Genomic DNA, 19,138 nt, shown 5'->3' on the forward strand with positions numbered 1-19,138 from the left:
TGATTAAAATGGCATGAAAGAGAGAGAGAGCAGTAAGCGAGAGAAAAAGAGAGAAAGAGAGAGAGAGAAAGAGAGAGATGTAAGGGGGTGAAATGTAATGGAACTGAGAGAGAGGTGGAAGGAGATTAGCATCTATAAGCCATTAAGTCCTTTAGAATGACTTGATGTGAATTGGTGTATTATAGAGACACTTATTGACTCACATTTGTTTACAGCGGTGGTGAACGGAACATAAAGACGTGGTGTCTACAACTCAAATAATGCCATTTATTTACTGTCTAAATCCACCAGTAAGCCCACATGTCTTTATAATTTATTTCCTTATAGGGGTAGTTTTTCAGACATGGATGGGATAAAACCTAGTCTTGGTCTATACAGAATTTTAAATGCAGATTTTATCAGTGAAAAGAAAATATAGTCCTTGACTAGGTTTAATGGTTTAATCCATGTCCAGGAAGATTACCTATAATGTTGATGAAGAAACACTGCCTGGCCAAACAAAAGTCGCCACCTGGATTTAACTAAGCAAATTATCTGGTGTTGCTGCAATTGGTCAGGTCTAGGTTCAGCAACAGTATGTGCTGAAAGAATGAGGTCAGCTGACTACCTGAATATACTGAATATAGACCAGGTTATTCCATCAATGGATTTTTTCTTCCCTGATGACACAATCATATTCAAAGATGACAATGTCAGGATTCATGGAGCTGGAATTGTGAAAGAGTGATTCAGGGAGGATGAGATCAACATTTTCACACATGGATTGTTCACAGTCCAGACTTTAACCCCATTGAGAATCTTTGGGATGTGCTGAAGAAGGCTTTGTGCAGTGGTCAGACTCATCAGACCATCATCAATGCTGCAAGATTTTGGTGAAAAATGAATGCAACACTGAATTAAAATAAATCTTGTGAAATTGCTTATGAAGCTTATGGAGACAATGCCACAGCGAATGAATGCTGCAATCAAAGCTAAAGGTGGTCCAACGATAGATTAGAGTGTTACCTTTTTTTTGGCCAGGCAGTGTAATATACAACTAAAATAAAAAAAACAATGGGGCAGCTAGTAAAACGCAAAAAGAAAATAAATGCTTGTTTCTAAAGCCTTTCTTAAATGTACTTTGATTATTATATGATTCTGGGAAGGTGTGCCTATACCTTCTTCTTCCACCAGCAAAAATTAAAATATGAAAATATGTCGTAATGCTGCATGTATTCACAGAACCCCAAATCATGACAGACCTTTACTTCTAAACTTCTTGCTAAAACAGACAAAAAAGATCGTTTTCATCTTTGGTCCAGAGACCAAAATGGTGTACATTTATTTTTAAAAAAAGATACAGTATTTCTTGCCAAATGTTTGCCAAATTAATGCCTTACCCATGTGGGTCCCTCTGTTTTAAAAGATGAGGGTTCTTGGTTACTTAAGGTGGATCTCTCTGTCTCTATGTCTACAAAATGCAATCTTAGTTAAGCCTCTAAAGTCGTATATGAATATATGAATATCAAATCAAGAGTCTAAAAGTAGTGACTATGATAAAAAGACCACTGGTTTTAGAAATATATATATTTATTAGAAATAAATATAAGTACCTCGCATCTGGTATTTCACTACTTGCTTTACAGCCATTTTCAGCTTATTGAATAAAACTCAAAGTATGTGTGACCCAGGAACAGCCGTGAACCATGAGCGCTCATTTTTTACAGTGTAGATAAGCCTATCAAGTGCTCATCGCTCACAGCCGCAGTCCATTTACCCTTGCCGTAATCGAAATGATGCTAACTTGCTAACTGGTGACCCTGAACTGTCAATAAGATTTCAGAAATGAGCTGAAGCTGCTGTCACACAGTGCTCCTTGAGTTAAGGTTTTTACATTTAAGCCTGAATACAAGAAAAAAAGGACAGGTCATCGCTAATCTCTGCCATTTAACTCCTAACCGAGGCACAGTTTAATAATAAACAGGGACTGTAAAAGGATACTAGTAAGACCCAGGAGCAGTTTGCGGCCTCATTTCAGCTCTGCTCATTTCTTTCTTGACCTATCTGCTTAGTTGACCATGTGTGAAGAACAAACCCAGATGCCCCCCACCCCTTTGTCCTACGCAAATGGTCTAATCTGTCCTTGCTCCAGATACATCAAAAGGACTGGTCAATGTTAAACACCTGAGGTGCTACAGTGATAGGCCTGGGCGCAGGAAAATGATGGATGGTGGTGCAGTATGTAAAGAGGTTGACCAGTATAGAGGACATACATTTTCTTACCTATTACGTTTTAGCCTCTCATTCATACCAACTTTAGGAAGAACACTATATTATAGATGTAATTAATATTTTCTCAATTTTATTTTATTAATAATTTAAAGTTTTATAATATTATGACTTAGAATAGGCCAAAAAATGCCAAATTCAAGCCTAATATATACTGACTCATCACATCTGGCTGAACTAAAGAAGTTCTATAAAGAAGAGTAGGCCAAAATTCCTCCACAGAGATTTGAAAGCCTCATTGCCAGTTATTGGTAAAGCTTGATTGCAGTTGTTGCCACCAAGGGTGGCACAACCAAGTTATTGGTTGGTAAGTTTAGGGAGCAAACAATTTTTCACACAGGGCTAGATTGATTTGGATTTTCTTTCCCTTTAATAAATAAAATTATAATTAAAACGTTTTTTTATATATAAATATATTTATATATCTTTGGCTGATTTTAAGGTTTGCTTGATAACCAGAAAAATATTAGTATGACAAAAAGGCAAAAACTAAAGAAATCTGTAGGGGGGCAAATACTTTTTCATGCCACTGTATGTGATGCACACAAAGCAAAATAAATTAATAAAGAGATATGAGTTATAGCGAGTTATAAAAGACAAATAAATCTTTCAGTGTCAACTATTTGTAGGACTGTTAAAAAGGACAAAATCCAAAATGGACTACCTCAAAAGCTTTTGTACGGTCCTCACAGCCCCTCAAACTTAACATTACTGTAAATGTGTTAATATCGCTTAATTATTTAAAGCACGGTGGTCACTAAATTCTCTGCTTTCCAGCTGACAGGTAGAAACTGTTTAGGGATAGTAAAGTAACCGACTGGCAATATTTCTCTGTGTAAATTTTACCAATATGTGACATGAGTAGAACGAATGAGGTACATTTATGAATTAGTGAGGTATATACAGTATATAAATGGAATAGCACTACTAAAGTAAATTCTTGATGAGTAGCACTGATGAGTAGCACTGCTGAGGTAAATGTACTGTGTTTTATTGGTTTGTCTGCTGGGATATTAATCAATAAAACTGCTTGCTAAATTGTAGTGTTGTAGCTAATTGCATTTTCTTTGAAAAGAAAGACATAAATATCTTTAGACTATTTGATCAATTGTGAAAAAAGTGGCAAAGTGAATGAAAACCAGCGTAATACCAGGTTTGGTATTCAGCCTATCGGTTTTGGAAAAAAAATAGTCCACCTTTATTTTTTGGAACCCAAATTAGTTCTCCTATGGCATTACTGAAAAAGTGATGCAGCACCTTCATTTTAAAAAGTGCAGTCCATGATTTTTCTTGTCCAACTTCAGCTGGACCCTCAAGCCAGATTCAAGAACTCTGAGCCTACAGTTCCACTTCCCATCAAGCCCGTCTGTTATATCTCTGAACAGAGAGAAACTAAGTTATCTAAACCAATCTGACAACCATGAACATACTTCAGCATCAACCCTCATAAGCCTTTAATAGGATGAAGTGCTTCATAATTCTAAGTGGCCTCAAGTGAAACGAAAGTACTGTGGTAAGACAACGCTTTTCTCCAAGTCTCAGCTTACACACGGTTTGGCCTTTTGTTCTCCAGCTGTCCCTCTCTTTATGCATAATTAAAGCTGCAAGAGGAAAGAGCCCTTAAATAGGATCTCTCCCCTTCCAGTTCGGCCTCTTTTAAAAAAGAACCGACAGCACAGTAGATTTTTCATTATGGTGGAAAAAAAATATGGAAGAAGTCATGAAGTCATAAAGTCATGTTTCACACCCTTATTCTGACTAATCCTGGCTGGGCCTTCACACTCATAAGCAGACAACGTGGGAACTAGGGCGGGGCAAGTCATCAAAAATTAATCAGAACCAACATTCAAAACCTTTATCCAGCATAATCTTGGCCAAACCTATTTGTTTTATTATTACTTTTGTTAATAGTTTCCCCACTGTGTGAGTTCAAGCACTGTCCCCTTAAAAACTTGACAAAATGCATGTAGTTGAGTTTAGATTCTCTGCCCGAGCCTGCGCCCAACCCGATGCCTGGGCTGAGATTTCCCACCACTTTCCTCGGGCTCAAGAAAATGATCTGTGGCATAGGCATCTGTTTTTTAATGCTATTTTTAATTTACATAAAGCTATGGCGTGATATTCACCATATCGCAAAATAACAAATCAAACAATAAACATAAAAAAAAAATAAAAAAATAAACTCAACATAAAATTTTTGTTTGTTTAGAAAATATTTTATATTCTTAAACCATGTTAAATTAGATTAGATTAGAGGAAAGCCATTCAGACATCATTCATTTATCAGGCCTATGGACAACAATATTCACAAAAAGTCGGACACAAAACAAATCTATATAATAGTATTGCGATATTTACTTTCAATTGTTTCTTTGCCGTTTACATGTACTAAATATGCTACACTTTAGTTCTGTTATATGACTATTGTTGTTACATTACTTTTTTGTTATATACTTGGTAACTTACTTTAGTTTGTGGAGTTTTGGTTGTTTCTAGTAAATTCAGCAAACTTTTATGTTTTATAGAATATAAAACTCTAGTATTTGTTTTATGCAAGTAGTAGAGTCTTCAAATTAATTAAAAAATGTTTTGTCATATCCTTAATAATACAGTTAATGCAAAAGTACTCTAAAATATTATGATATTATTTTAGGGCCTGCAATTTCACCAAGTTCAGCAAGTTGCCGCACTCTTCCTCACTGCCATTATTCGAGTGTCACAAATCAGAATCAGCATAACAGATAACAAAGGATATCAGCACACCAGTTATTTTTCTTTTAATTAGTTACTATAGTCTGCCTTGGCTCTAAATTTTCCAAAATCACCCAAAAAAGGATCCACGAACTGGATCATGGTTCAGTTAACCCGGACGAGACCGCCTCTTTTGGTTTAAAAATGATTTGAAGCACCTTTTATACCAGCAATTTCAGTTCAGTCCAAACAATGTAGATGTAAAAGCACCCTAAATTTTACTTAAAAAGTAATATATAATAAGTAACATGATTTTTTTTTATATTTATTTTTTTTATAATTTAATATTTGGTCCCATTCACCCACAATCCATTGAGAAATGTTTGGCACCATCTAGTGAAGTGCTGAAAAGTTTCTAGAATAATGGGCAGAACAAAAAGTGACCTGGCTCTCCTTGAGTTTGCTCTGAAGTTGCATTTCAATCTCATATCCCATCTTGACTGTGTTCCAAAAAGCCTTCAATTTGGTTTAAACCCAGACAGTCTCTCTGTGGCGTCCAAAAACATAAGAGCACAGTTTGAACAGAAGGAAGACTGATTTAATAATTAAGATTTCAAAAAAGAGCATATGGACACAAAAAAGCCTGCCTGATCACAGCAGCCTGGAGCATATGCTTACAGGAACTGTGACGCAGCCTGAAAACTAAAGGCCACAAAACCCGACGTCTGATAAATTTTTAAAGTCTTTTCTTTTTAAAACTTGTGTTTAGAAGAAAAAAGCCACTTGCTTGTGGCCATTTGCTGACATGAATAATGGAATATAAGTGCAGAACAGAATAGAAAAGACCAGATTTTTGACTTTTCAACAGCGAAACGTGCTCAAGAATCCCAGGATAAGGAATGAGTGGGTGGGTGGAGATGAGAAGATGAGAGATGACCAAATGATTAAACACTTGTGCACTGACACACTGACCCTTGTAGTGCACTTAAGATGGGGGATGAGGTAAGGATGAGTCAGCCCAGTACTCATTCTGCATGAATAACATCCATAAATTCGAACGGTTCCATTTAAAAAGACAATTTTCTATTTTTTCTCTATTTTGTCAGTCAACATTAACGTGGGTTTATGCATCAAAAATGGTAATTTTTCCATTATCATTTACCAGTCTCTCTTACTTCTACCTTTTACGGTGTTACTTTGCCCTTAAGAGAGAGATATATGTTCTAATGGGCTAATATGTCCTGTGCCTTGTGCAAATAGCAGTCCTGTCTCAATCACTTCACTATGAATGGGCAGGGCTAAACTGCTGTATGCTAAAAATGCTGATACGACATATATTCTGTATGTTTCACACTATAAGGTGCACTTAAAATCCTTTATATTTTCCAAAAATCATCAGTGCATCTTTTAAACCAGTGTATCTTATGTATGAATTTTACCAGTCAGGTTGTAAGAAGCAGTAAAGCCCCTCTGATGTAGTACAGCTTTATACAGGAGTATCAGTTCAGTTCTGCAGCACCAGGGCGGGAGTAGCATTAGGTGCTAACCACTATTTCCCTGTTCAGAGGTGAGTATTATCAGCCTGTAACCTGCTGCTAACCCCGGCTAGCACTGCTGGAGTAGCATTAGCATTACCCGCTAACCGTGTTAGCTCTTTCCCTGTTCAGAGGTGAGTATTATCAGCCTGCTCCTAACCCCGGCTAGCATTGCTGGAATAGCATTAGCATTACCCGCTAACGTTAACTGTGTTAGCTCTTTCCCTGTTCAGAGGTGAGTATTATCAGCCTGCTCCTAACCCCGGCTAGCACTGCTGGAATAGCATTCGCATTACCCGCTAACCGTGTTAGCTCTTTCCTGTTCAGAGGTGAGTATTATCAGCCTGTAGCCTGCTTTTAACCCCGGCTAGCACTGCTGAAATAGCATTAGCATTACCCGCTAACCGTGTTAGCTCTTACCCTGTTTAGAAGTGAGTATTATCAGCCTGTAGCCTGCTCCTATTTACTGTGAAGCTTTAAGTGTATTTATTGTATAATTGTTTAGTTTGCAGTTTATATGCATGCACTAAATATTCTGCAATATTTTTTGCGGCATTGTATTATTTTATGCTATATTATTTATTTTGCCACATTATGATTATGCTGTTATACTCTTATACTATATTCCTGAAATTAATTAATTATTTTTCTGTTAATAATTACCATAATACCAAGAGGAAACCCGTGAGCTACTCCACACAGACAGTGACCATCACAGGGGCTCAGTCCTCCAGCCAAATTTTCCTGTGTAAATGTCAGCAAAAAGATAACTTAAGCCCTAATTGAATGGGATTTGTTACTCAGGGGTCCTGGGGTAATTTTCTCTTTTATAGGAAAGGTCCTCTGTGAATTTATTCCTGTCCGGAATGACCATGTATGTGTTTTTCTCAGACGTCCTGTGAGAAAATTACAGGTTGAATTATCTACTGTTTTTCTCTGAACTCAGTTGTGGTCCTCCGGTAATTTTATTCCCATCTGGACTCACATCTCTCCTTGTCTCCTCGTGTTTAATAAAATAGGTATTTGTCCACTGCCACGCACCGTAAATACACTTTGGGCGTGCGTTTCCATAGACATCCAAAAAACAGTGAGTGGAGAAGCTACTGAACCCGATGTCATGTGACCGAGAAAGCATAAAAACTTACTGATCTTCCTGTTCTATCAATTGCAGTCCAGATGCACAAGTTTAATCACTGAGTAGAAGTGTAAGACTTAGAAGGTAAATCTAAAGAAGCGAGTGAGTAACCCCAGCTGACCACAGTTTCTTCTCTTTGGCCCTGGTTTAAACTTAAACATGTAACATGTAAGCAAATATATTTTAGACTGAAGTGATTGTGGCAAAAAGTTATTTATACTTAAATGTTTATACTGAATGGAAATTGTTTGCTTTGAGTGTTTTGGGTTTGAGATAATTTTAATAGAAATCAGTGTCAGACTAATTAATGATATTCTAGAAAAAGATTGCTGAAATAACAGTGACGCTTGGCTAGGTTTCTTTTTTCTTAAAATTGTTGATTTTGACAGTTATAAAAACGCTAATGGGACACAAGGGCCCAAAAGAAATAATGCCATTTAACTTTTGATACTTAAGTACCTTTGGATGAAAATACTTTTGTACTTTTAATCAAGTTGAAGTCCAATGGGAGGACTTTAACAAAAATACAGTTTGAGTCAAAAGATTGGGCACACTTGAAATTCAGTGTTTTTTCATTATTTTGTGCATTTTAAATTAATACTAACTATGAAGAAACATTAAATAATTTAGTAAACAATAAAAGTGTTAAACTAGCCAGAATATGTTTTATATTTTATATTTTTGAGTAGGCACTTTATGCTTAGATAACAGCTAGTCACATGGAATGGCTTTCAGTTAACAGCTGTGCTGAACTTTTCAAGTGTTAATTACTTGAATTTCTTGCCTCTTAATGCATTTGAAAGCATCACTTGTGTTGGACAGAGGTAGCGTTGGTATGCCATCAATAGCCCTATTTAAGAAATATTCTAATTCAGTTTATGGCAAATGGTTTTCTGTTCAAGACTTCACTGACACCTTGCTGAACCTTCTTGATTAGCTCAAGATCCAGCCCATAATGAGCTGCGAGTGAGGAAATAACAGTGTGCAGCCCCGTGGCCTATTTACCACCCTGTGTGTTGTAGACTTTTCTCAAGGAGAAATAATGTTATCCTAGTGACCACAGCTTGTGGACGAAGACAGGCCGGCGTGCCTGACAGACATATCTCTGCGAGAGTGTGTGTTTGTGTGTGTGTGTGTGTGTGTGTGTGTGTGTGAATCAGCGTGTGTTTGAGTGTTCATCAGGTCAGTTGTCCCCACTGGCTGAGCATGCTGTCGTCTCTTAAAATATCCATCACACACTGTTGCTGAACTGCCTCGGGCTGCTGATGTACAAACAGAGTGGCTAAAAACACATATGCACTCACACACACAAACACACACACGCATAACTCTCTGCAAAAATGAGCACTAGGGGTGTAAAAATAGATCTGAGGGTGCCAATAGAACAGTAATGAGTTTAGAATATGATTCATAATCTATTAATTATTTACTATGGTAGCATACAGTTAACAAACAAAAACAACAACAAATAGATGTCCACTTTCCTCAACTCCAAGTGTTGTAATTTTGGCACTTTACCAACATTTTAGGCAAGGGCAATATACAGTACATCAAATATAGAGATTTCCACCCCTAATAGAAGTGTAAGAAAATATAAAATAATATAGCTAAGTGCTGCCACTATGATTGGGAGATCGCTGGTTCCAATCCCGGTCATGCAGCTTGCCATCAGCTGCCGGAGCCCTGAGAGTGCACAATTGGCCTTGCTCTCTCTGGGTGGGTAGATGGCGCTCTTTCCCTACATCACTCCAAAGGTTGATGTCCGCAGCACAAGGCATCTGTGAGCTGATGTATTGGAAGTGAGTCTTGTTTTTTTTTTATATTTCAGTGCACAAAACAACAAACAACAAATACATATGAATTATTAACTGTACACTGTATTTTCATTACATTACATTAATTTACATTTTTCTTTTATTTCTAGAAATCTATTTCTAATTTTTATAATTGTTTTATTTATTTTGGCAATAACTCATTAGGACTCCCCCTAATACACCAGGAGGGTGTAGACTAGCACATGCCTTCTCTGATATATGTGAAGTCAGCCACCACCTCTTTTCAAAAATGCTGCTGATGCAGCATTGCTAAACAGCATCACAGTGATCTCGGAGGAAAGCGCAGCGACTCTGTTCCAATACACCAGCTCACAGACGCCTTGTACTGATCGACATCACCCTTTGGAGTGATGTGGGGAGAGAGCGCCATCTACCCACCCAGACAAAGAAAGCAAGGTCACTTGTGCTCTCTCAGGGCTCCGTCTGCTGATGGCAAGCTACATGACTGGGATTTAAACCAGCAATCATAGTGGCAGCACTTTAGACCATTGGACCTGTTGTCCCCCGAAGCCAAATAATTGGAAATGCTCAATCATATCATATTAATCATATTATATCAGTTGTTTTGTGGGTAACCTGAGATTTCATTGAATTTCACCAGTGCACTGAATTGCTTTCTAATAAACTATATGTAAAGGACACTCTATAACCAAAAAAGCATAGGTCAGTGTTCCAAATCATCCATAAAGGCCTGATGTTATTAGTAATTCAAATAAATCAGAGAAAAAAAAAATATTCAGAAATAATTACTAAAAACATATCACAGATTAATACTCGTACTGAGCACGCTCACAAACGTACACACTGCACGAACCCTGCGAGCCATCCATCAGCGCCAAAAGTACACAAGGTGCCCAAACAGCAGCATCCTCCATCCTGTAATCTGCACCCTAGTCAGTATGCACGGCACATCGGTGACGAATCATTCCACACAACCCCCAACATCATTCGTCCCTCCTCCTCCTCCTCATCTCTCTTTCTCTCTCTCGTCATCTTTCTCCCTCTCGTCCTCTCTCTCTCTCCTCTCCTCCACATCTCTTGATCCCTTTCCCTCCCTTCAGTCATCTTAGCGGAAAATCATCAAAGGACACAGTTGAGGATAAGAATAGCGTGGTTTCTATTTATAGCCTAATGAAAGAATGCCTCGAACACAACATTATACCACCCCACCACCTCCTCCACCTCGGATCAGTCGCTCTCAGGACGTTTGCAGAGAGAACTGGAGAACTGGCGGGGGTTATATTTCTGCAGATGAGGTGATTTAGGCTCGGCGAAGAGCAAAAATAGAAGCGTTTAGTCAATGATTCCGCTCTGATGGGAAATCTGTTTCTTCAGAAATAGCAAGGTCGTGCTGGTGTGTGCCGACACAACGCTGACTACAGAGTTCAAATGTAGCTGGAAAATTAACAGAATAATCCATTTTCAAGGGTCTGAAAAGGAAACAGGGCCATTTACCTTTAAGTCCGTGTGAATCGGAACTCTTGTGAATTATTTGCGAATGAAGCGTGGGCTGTGACCGACACGGCAACCTACTCCCTCATTAGTATTAAACTAAATAGACTGTACAAGTACAATACAGACAGTACATAGTCATTAAAATACATCAGTATTGGACGTATAAATAAACATAATTGGTCGACACTGTATGCACAAAAGGTGAATTCTGAGTAAAAGCACTGCACTGTTCACCGAACAATGTTTAAACGATATGGTACTTTGTTCAGAAGCATAAATCTAACATTATTGAACTACACCGAAAAATATGTGAAATTAGCACTGTCCAGTGGCTTGCAATGTTGCCAGTTTGGCCTTGTTCATGCCATAATTGGTTAGTTGACTCTTCAATGTTCTAGACCAGATTGAGGCATTGTACGACCCGGGTCCACAACCGCCCCTTTGCCTTTTCATACTTGCCCATGCAGCTTCTAAGGTATATATATATATATATATATATATATATATATATATATATATATATATATATATATATATATACACATACATACATATATATGTATGTATGTGTATATATATTGTGGTAGGCCCTGGGGTTAGGGGCGTGACCACTGTGACCCGGAAGGAAGAAGCGCACAGATAACACAGACACGGGGAGTAAATGAACTCAAAACGTACCTTTTATTTGGCTTTTAAACTCAAAACAACTCAAAACATAATTATGGCCCAATGGGGCTCTAGAGTCTGCAGAATGAACTTTTCTTGTCGTTTAAGTTTAAATATGAGTCCGTGCAGCCTCAGCCCTCAGCTCCCCAGTCAAGAGTTCTCCCTTCAGTGAGCTGAGGCTGAGTTTTATACCTGTCCCAGCCGGCTGCTTAATCAGTCCTGAATGCACACCGGCTGGGACAGACATGGCTGTGAGTTCCGGCGTGGGGCGGACCCACGGTTCCCCCGCCTCCTCACGCCACAATATATATATATATATATACACTGCTCAAAAAAATAAAGGGAACACTCAAATAACACAATATAACTCCAAGTAAATCAAACTTCTGTGAAATTAAACTGTCCACTTAGGAAGCAACACTGATTGACAATCAATTTCACCTGCTGTTGTGCAAATGGAATAGACAACAGGTGGAAATTATTGGCAATTAGCAAGACACACTCAATAAAGGAGTGGTTCTGCAGGTGGGGACCACAGACCACTTCTCCGAACCTATGCTGTCTGGCTGATGTTTTGGTCAGTTTTGAATGTTGGTGGTGCTTTCACACTCGTGGTAGCATGAGACGGACTCTACAACCCACACAAGTGGCTCAGGTAGTGCAGCTCATCCAGGATGGCACATCAATGCGAGCTGTGGCAAGAAGGTTTGCTGTGTCTGTCAGCGTAGTGTCCAGAGGCTGGAGGCGCTACCAGGGGACAGGCCAGTATACCAGGAGACGTGGAGGAGGCCGTAGGAGGGCAACAACCGAGCAGCAGGACCGCTACCTCCGCCTTTGTGCAAGAAGGAACAGGAGGAGCACTGCCAGAGCCCTGCAAAATGACCTCCAGCAGGCCACAAATGTGCATGTGTCTGCACAAACGGTTAGAAACCGACTCCATGAGGATGGTATGAGGGCCCGACGTCCACAGATGGGGGTTGTGCTCACAGCCCAACACCGTGCAGGACGCTTGGCATTTGCCAGAGAACACCAGGATTGGCAAATTCGCCACTGGCGCCTTGTGCTCTTCACAGATGAAAGCAGGTTCACACTGAGCACATGACAGACGTGACAGAGTCTGGAGACGCCGTGAAGAGCGGTCTGCTGCCTGCAACATCCTTCAGCATGACCGGTTTGGCAGTGGGTCAGTAATGGTGTGGGGTGGCATTTCTTTGGAGGGCCGCACAGCCCTCCATGTGCTCACCAGAGGTAGCCTGACTGCCATTAGGTACCGAGATGAGATCCTCAGACCCCTTGTGAGACCATATGCTGGTGCGGTTGGCCCTGGGTTCCTCCTAATGCAGGACAATGCTAGACCTCATGTGGCTGGAGTGTGTCAGCAGTTCCTGCAAGATGAAGGCATTGAAGCTATGGACTGGCCCGCCCGTTCCCCAGACCTGAATCCGATTGAGCACATCTGGGACATCATGTCTCGCTCCATCCACCAACGTCACGTTGCACCACAGACTGTCCAGGAGTTGGCGGATGCTTTAGTCCAGGTCTGGGAGGAGATCCCTCAGGAGACCATCCGCCACCTCATCAGGAGCATGCCCAGGCGTTGTAGGGAGGTCATACAGGCACGTGGAGGCCACACACAATACTGAGCCTCATTTTGACTTGTTTTAAGGACATTACATTAAAGTTGGATCAGCCTGTAGTGTGTTTTTTCACTTTAATTTTGTGTGTGGCTCCAAATCCAGGCCTCCATTGGTTAATAAATTTGATTTCCATTGATGATTTTTGTGTGATTTTGTTGTCAGCACATTCAACTTTGTACAGAACAAAGTATTCAACGAGAATATTTCATTCATTCAGATCTAGGATGTGTTATTTGAGTGTTCCCTTTATTTTTTTGAGCAGTGTATATATATAAGCTGAACCAAAAGAAAAAAGTACTTAAATACAGTAAATGAGGTAATTAGACTACAAACTGAACAGCAATATTACTTGAAGGGAATTTAATGCTGGTCTTTGCTGCAAAACAAACATTTCATTCACAATTTGTATTGTGAATGTTTAAAATTATTTTTATATAATTTTATTTTTATTTAGTTACTTTTCTGCTCAGGGTCATATGCAATACCAATAAAATGCATTATACACAGACTTAATACAAACATGCAAATACATCTATTTAAATGTAAATTTTTGGTAGGTATTGATTTGTACATATTTAAAGTATTAAAAGTTTATTTAAAGACTATGTTAGAATAAATGCTGTTGTTGATATGCTGTTTTGTTTTTGAGTTGCTTTCTTTGCATTTTGATGGATTTGGAACAACATTATTACCTGGACAACAATGTAACAATCTGACAAATTTGGACATTCTCCTCCAGCTTTGTTTGTTTCACTGTTGGCTACTGATTAATGAGACTCGCGCAATACATTTTGGGCCACATTTAACTACGATACTTACTATAAAACATAATGCAATGTGGGTGCTAATAGTGCCCTTACTCAATATGTACTCATTAGTGTCCTAAAAGGTAAACAGGGAGTCATTTTGGTCACAGTCATGGTGTGTTGGTTTGTATCCTGGAATATATATATATACACTCAGCATTTCTGTCATACGTACCCCAGCAGTGCTTCTCAATTTACATGTGAGTTGCTGCTGAACAAATCCTAATGTTAGCCAAACACTGCAAAATTACTTCAAATAAATGAGTCATTGTTCAGTATAAAGCCTTTAGTTTTTGTACTTTTTTGGATTGCCAAACAATCAGTGCATCCCTAGAAAAATGCAGCAGTAATGATTGCATTTTTTTAGAAAAGCAGTGAATATATGGCAACCGAAAAATTGATTAAAATACTTTATCTTAAGTCATATTGCAACATTTCTGCTAATGTTATGATTTGTTTAGCAGCAGACTCAAACTCCTTTAAGATCTTCAGATTTTAAAAAAAATCTGATCCATACATTCTTAGATCTTTAAAAATTCAAATTAAAAGAAGTTCTGGCCTAAATAGATTTTTACTATACTTATCAACTTACTAAAGTTCGCAAAAGTAGCTTGAGGCCTTGCTGCATGTGCTATCCAATAATTGATTGTCTTAAAAGGTAGTGTCGTGATAAAGGTCTTAGTAAGAACTTATTACCATGTTCTGTGTACAGTTGTGTATGTACAAAGCCAACAGCACCTACTGACATTTAAAAAAGGTGCTCACCACTCACAGCTAGCTGTTAGCATTTAGCCGTGTCATTGCAAACTTTGGCATTTTTTTTTGCCAAAACAGTACATTTTAAGAAGGCTATGAAGTTGCACCTTGATGCCATCATGACTGGGTGCCTTTCTTTCTCAGAAAGCTGTGTAAATAGCAGCATTAGTAATCTTTGTTAGCAATGAACACGAAAGTACAAAAGTAGCGTTGGGCTTCTTCAAAAAGAAAAAAATCTTATAAAGGTCAAACCTTCCATAGTTTCCCCAAAGATCCTGTACTTCACTGTAAATAGATTTAAAAAATCAGTAGATATCGCCATTTCAGTTTAAGATGTATGTTACTGTGCTAGCTAGCTAGCTATGGCTAGCCATATTAATATTACCCAGCCAACCAATCTAGCCAGATGAACGCTAGCAAAGAGACAGCACGCTAGCTAAACTTGTTTCTCCAACTATAACTTCATTAACCCTAAACTGGTCATTTTCTTGGTTTAACAGCTAAATGAGTAACGTTTGTCAAACCATAGCTCTTTAGAGTAGCCTGCTTAGCTACCTAGCTAGTTAATACCCTACCGTTGGTAGCCTGGTCTTACAAGAGTGTACACTTGCATGCTTAACCGGACTGTATTTGTTAGCATTAATTTTATGTCTGACAGATAGTTCAGTGAAGCCTGTAAGGAGGACTGTAGTTAGGCAAACTACAAGGTATTTTCTAGTCACTAAGTTAGTTAGAAACTAACTAGCTAGCAAGCTAGCTAACGTGTGAGTTTTCAATACAGCAAATACCTAGCCAGAGGCGGTTCTTTAATTAGGCAAACCTAGGCAAAACAACAGAAATATCAGTAGAATACCGAATTAAGGTATAAATACTAACTGTCCAAACACACACACCCCCCTCCGTTGCTTGCATTGAACTAGTCCATAATATGATGCAGTAGCAATGTGCCACACGACCTGACTTCAAACCAAAACAGCGGGAACTGTACGCGACTAGAGTGACAGCTGTCACAATGAAAATGAAGCGGAGTTATGAAAGTGGTTCTGCTAAACGAAAGAAACGGACAGAGAGCTAAAGAATCGCAGATGCACTGCCAAACCTCACCTCCTTTTTTTACACCTCCTGGACTGATCAGTGTTTTTTGTCTTTCACCATGATCGGCCGATCGCCGATACCGATATTGGGCGGGGCCAAAGGCCACATTAATGCCACACAGGTGCCAGACAAACCGAGAAGGGTAATGCTGCAGGCCGGAGCACCAGTGGGCGTGGCTAAAGGGCGGAGCATGTGTCAATCATTTTCGACTGCAGCCAATCAGATACTACACTTTCGTTGTCAATCACTTTTTATTAAGCCAATCCTCAGACAGACCAAGCTGTCCATCATTTTTACTGCAGCCAATCACCTTAAGAGATCTGTTAAAAGAAGGCGGAAACTGCGGTGCTACCGGTTAAACGTAGCGCGATTTAAACTTCTGAACAGCGGTGAAGCTGAATGTGAATAAGTATTTTACACAATACTACATTAACAGTTTAAACACATTTATGTGCTACTGTAGTTAGACCTGCCTATATGTCGCTCTTAAACAGAAGTAACTGAATGAAAACGTTAGAAAAGCCCTGACTTTTTAAAGATTAAAATACTTGTTTTTCTGGAATGGCACTTTCGTGATTTTTTCCTTTATTGCAGTAATTGCATTAAATCGTGTATACGTATGTGTGTGTGTGTGTGTGTGTGTATTTTGGAATTACTGCAATAAAGGAAAAAAATCACGAAAGTGCCATTCCAGAAAAACGAGTATTTTAATCTTTGATTTAAAAATATCTAAAGTCAGGGCTTTTCTAACGTTTTCATTCAGTTACTTCTGTTTAAGAGCGGCATATAGGCAGGACTAACTACAGTAGCGCATAAATGTGTTTAAACTGTTAATATAGTATTTTGTAAAACACATTCAGCTTCACCGCTGTTCAGAAGTTTAAATCGCGCTACGTTTAACCAGCAGCACCGCAGTTTCCGCCTTCTTTTGACAGATCTGTTAAGGTGATTGGCTGCAGTAAAAAATGATGGACAGCTTGGTCTGTCTGAGGATTGGCTTAATAAAAAGTGATTGACAACAAAAGTGTAGTATCTGATTGGCTGCAGTCGACAATGATTGACACATGCTCCGCCCTTTAGCCACGCCCACTTGGGCTCCGGCCTGCAGCATTACATAGATGGACAAACCTGGTACAGATTCCCCTAATTACATCCACACCAAAGCAAACACTGGTAATTTACGCTGCTAGTACATAAACACGAGTGTTACTGACCAAAATAAACGCTTTTTAGTAGAGATATAAGTTATGTGTAAATATTTATAAGACAGTTTTAATGACGTTAATAAACATCACTGTGACAGCGCTAGTCCCAGTTTCACCGCAGCAAAGGACGAGGACGTGAATCACTTACCTAACCAGCCTTTACTGATTTCTGCCCCCAATAACCCTTTCAATAACCTCCAATAGCCTTTAATAGTCTTCAGTAGCCTTCAACAGTCTAACCTTGCAGCCGTGGTGTGTCCACTAAACTCCGTAGTTATAAACATCATGAGGTTAGCAGCGCGCTAACTGACCTGTTTTTAATGTAATCCGAGCAGTGAATCCGTGACGGCTGCTCTAAACTGCTGCTGTTAGCTGCTTGGGCTGAAAGATGAACCGTAGAGAGCTGTATTATCCGTTTAGTGGGGTTAAAACCTTTATTTTCTACACAGATCAACTTAAGAAAACTGTAAAAACGCTCCAGACTGGCTCAGCTGAGCTCTGTAGCCCGTGGCTGGGCTGTAGCTCTGTGACTGAGTAATGACAGCGGGGCTTGTGCTGCTGCTGCAGCTCCGACTAGTGGTTGGATGAGAAACTGCAGCTTCCTGTAAGTGAGCAGTTTCACCGGCCATCCACACACAGCTCTGATAAACTGCTTATCCCTAAACTCCTGAATCAGATCGGCTAAAATCAGAGGAATATCTGCCGATCACCGATACCGTATTTTGGCAGAAAATCGGCCGATACCGATACACTGCCGATCGATCGTTCCATCCCTATTTTTTTGTTTATGTGTGTGTTTCAAGAATGAGGGCCCCTTGTTTATATTTTGCCTAGGGCCCCAAAATGGCTAGATCCGCCCCTGCACCTAGCTACCTTCCATCATGTTATGCACATAACCCTCAATCCAGTTACTGTAGCCTTTTAGTAAAACAGGGAATCTGGCACTTATTTTCTGCCCATTTTTCCAACTGCTTTCACAATTAATTCAGTTCAGTGTATTTCTTTATTTTCCTAAACACAGATGAACTAAGAGCTCTACTGCAGCTAATAACCATACAAAGCTAACTAGCAATAATTAGACATTTAGAAATGTGTTCCATTATTTTTCATTTACTTTTAGAAATGTTAGCAGCTTTCTTTAAAATACTACAGATTTTGTAAAAAGCGAATGATTTTCTGAATCTAAAAAAAATAATCTTGCTAATTGTCCATTAGCTTTTATTTATCGTCATCCACATTAGCAATCGTTTATTCAGAAGCAGCGAGTGCAGGCAGCTGCATCGCTAGTACATGATGGATGTAGAGGCGGCACAGGAGACCATGATCAGTCTTAATAATGCAAGAGCTGTCTGTCTCTCAGACACTGAGAAGCCCCTGGGTACGACTGCAAAGCGCTAGCCGTGGCTATCTTTCCACACAGACAACTAGACCCGGTCAACCAAGTGCAAATGAACTCAGCCATATTAACACACTCTAAACACACTCATTTAAATCAGACTGTTGCCACAATGATTCTGTTGAACAAGTTTACACACAGTTCTCTGTTTTGTGTACAGATATAAAAATAAAATGTCATTTAAAGCACACAGATACTTTAATAAAAACTAAAAAGATATACATCTCCACAAAACACGGGTCCTATTTTATGCATCTATAGGGGAGAAGTCTACAGTGCACCGCACTGCCTGAATTAGGGCGTCAGTATGTGTTTGCTATTTTAACAGCAGGAACATTTGCCCTGTGTGGCTCAAAACGCACAAAAGGCATGTACTAATTTCCTTAACGTGAAATAAACCTATTGTTGAGTCACTTGCCATTCCTTTTAAGAGCCAGGTGCACACCGACTTTGGGTGATTGGTATTTTAACAGTGCAGAAGCCCCTCCTCTTCCCAGTAAAAGAAACTGACCTGTGCGTTCACCCTGTGAAGGTCCACCAGCAGGTTACGAGAACAGCAATGTTATTTTATTGTGTATTCTGTTTATCGTTGATATAAAGGTTAGGTTTGTGCACTGCTGTGTGTCCATGCGTTAAGCGCACAGCGTGCCTGTGTTGC

The 19,138-nt window shown here is 39.3% G+C and overlaps 1 protein-coding gene across 3 annotated transcripts in view; it reads right to left on the reverse strand.

Moving 5' to 3' along the window:
• The window catches only part of frmd3 (FERM domain containing 3), an 88,096-nt gene that overhangs the window by 59,140 nt on the left and 9,818 nt on the right, over positions 1–19,138 (reverse strand). Inside the window, exon 1 of one of the 3 annotated variants that reach the window (XM_022670628.2) lies at positions 15,889–16,168. The exons of the other annotated variants lie outside the window; for them this stretch is intronic. The gene's annotated coding sequence lies outside the window, so the exon portion shown is untranslated. Of the gene's footprint in view, positions 1–15,888; positions 16,169–19,138 lie in introns of those variants that run through there. 3 annotated transcript variants of the gene reach the window in all.

This window comes from Astyanax mexicanus, chromosome 12, assembly GCF_023375975.1.
Source record: "Astyanax mexicanus isolate ESR-SI-001 chromosome 12, AstMex3_surface, whole genome shotgun sequence".
NCBI lineage: Eukaryota > Metazoa > Chordata > Actinopteri > Characiformes > Acestrorhamphidae > Astyanax > Astyanax mexicanus.